At 37.9% G+C, this 2,253-nt stretch overlaps 1 pseudogene; it reads left to right on the top strand.

Annotated features, from left to right (window-relative positions):
• Positions 1 to 274: 274 nt before the first annotated feature.
• On the top strand, positions 275 to 1,284 carry LOC113352652 (annotated as a pseudogene).
• The last annotated feature ends 969 nt before the right edge of the window (positions 1,285 to 2,253 follow it).

Below are 2,253 nucleotides of genomic sequence, written 5' to 3' on the forward strand. Positions count from 1 at the left end.
TGCAAGTTTCAATTCTTACCTAAACTACTAGGTTTCTTGATTTCGTTTAGTTTTCCTATTCTGCGCCTGCTTACGGTTCCTTATTTTGCTACAACTCTAGCTAAGCTATTTAAGCGTCTCTGTATACCTAAGTTTATCATCAAAATACACTACTATTTTAGGTGGTTATAATCCGCAATCAAAGGATCAATCTATCAGTATCAAACTCGCCAGTATTATTGGGTAGGTTATATAATATATCTTCTTCTGAGTAGTAGTAACAAAATAAGAAAAGATGGGAGAAAGGAAAGTATTGAACAAATACTACCCGCCAGATTTTGATCCTGCAAAGTTACCAGGGGAAGCAAACCCAAGAATCAACAAATTAAAGTTCGGATGATGCTTCCGATGAGCATCCGCTGCAACACTTGTGGAAATTACATTTACATGGGAACCAAGTTTAATTCACGGAAAGAAGATGTAGTTGGGGAGACATATCTATGGATCAAATTTTTTAGGTTCTACTTCAAGTGCACAAGATGTTCAGCAGAATTAACAATGAAGACTGATCCACAAAATTCAGACTATGTCGTTGAGTCGGGGGCAACTCGTAACTTTGAGCCTTGGCGTGCCGAAGATGAGGAAGCAGACAAGGATCGGAAGAAAAGGGAACAGGAAGAGATGGGAGATTCAATGAAATCTCTGGAAAATAGAACGCTGGACTCTAAGAGAGAGATGGACATACTCGCTGCTCTTGATGAAGTTAGGTCTATGAAGTCGATGCACGCTACAGTGAGTCTAGACGCAATGCTTGAGGCGATGCAGCGCACCGCCGAGGAAAAGGAGAAGCAACTGGAGGCACAGGATGAAGCACTCATAAAATACATTTTTCATCAAGCACCAAAAGAAGTTGTTCGGAGGATCCATGATGAAGATGAAGATGACGACCTGTACCAGCTTCCTACTAAGAGAGGTGGAGCTTCAAGTGGTGGTTTGAAGAGAAAAAATATTAATTCAACGGATTCTTTAACAAAAGACATTGTTGCTGAAAATTTCAATAAAAAGGAGAAATCTGGTGCAAGTGAGGATCCAAACAAACCCAAGTTCATCTACAAGTCTTCTACTGTTAAAATCTCAGTCAAGAAGAAGAGTCATCTGGCACCAACTACTTTGGAAAAAGGTATAGCAAGAGAAGAAGTAAAGAATCAAGATGTACCGAAGCCTAAATCTAAAGATACAACAGTAAGCACTGCAGGACTTCAGTCATTATTGCAAAGCTACGAGTCCGATGACGATAGCTACTGAAATTGAGATAAGCCCTCTACTTTGATAGTAGTTGTTTTTTGATCCTAGTTGTTTTTATTTCAAAGCGTTATCATTATTTTATAGAAATTTTCTTATAATATTGATCAAATGGCGTTTTAACGCTAAACCATTAATATAATTCTTCTTTATGGTTTTTCACTGCCTCACACCCATAGCAGGCAGCCAAATGGCATTGGTTGTGAAAGTCTCTATAGTGTTTCAACCTTAGTACAAACATTTGTGTGTCACATTTCTAGGGTCGCATAGTTGAACTTCAATTAGTTAATCACATCAAGGGGTAAAGGAGAACATAGAGGTGTTTTGCAATTGTTTGGTGGTAGGCCTCTGTAACAATGATCTGTACTTTTATCTCATTCCACAAAAAGTATGCAACAATATCCTGATACCAATGCTACCAAACATGAATGTCAAACTTTGAACGTTTTCTTTACAAGTTGCGATAGGATAGCTAATCCAAACAAAAGTGATTGCTTTCATTTTATTCCAAGTTGGGATAAGGATACAGTGTTCTTAGTACAATGCCATCTCATCATATGAGTGTTTTCAAACTGCCAGAAGCTACTATAACAGAAATGGTCAAAGTCCAAAGAACTTTCTGGTGGAAAAAAGAAGAAGGTAAAGGTTTCTATTTTATTTCCTGGCCATCAGTTGGGAAGCATAAAACACAAGGAGGTATCGGCTTTCGCGATCTTTCTGTTTTCAACAAAGCTCTACTTGCAAAAACATCTTGGAGGTTATGTAATGAGAAGAACCAGTTATGGTCGATTGCCATGAAGGAAAGATACTTCGCAGACACTAATGCAATGCATGTAAAAAAGAAGAAAAATTCATCGTGGGCTTAACATAGTGCTTTCAATATGATGAGTATTGTGAAGGATTTCAGTTTTTGGGTAATTGGTAACGGAAGCAAAGTTTTAATTTGGGAGAATATTTGGTTACCAGGTACAC

The sequence above is a fragment of the Papaver somniferum genome, chromosome 2 (genome assembly GCF_003573695.1).
Source record: "Papaver somniferum cultivar HN1 chromosome 2, ASM357369v1, whole genome shotgun sequence".
NCBI lineage: Eukaryota > Viridiplantae > Streptophyta > Magnoliopsida > Ranunculales > Papaveraceae > Papaver > Papaver somniferum.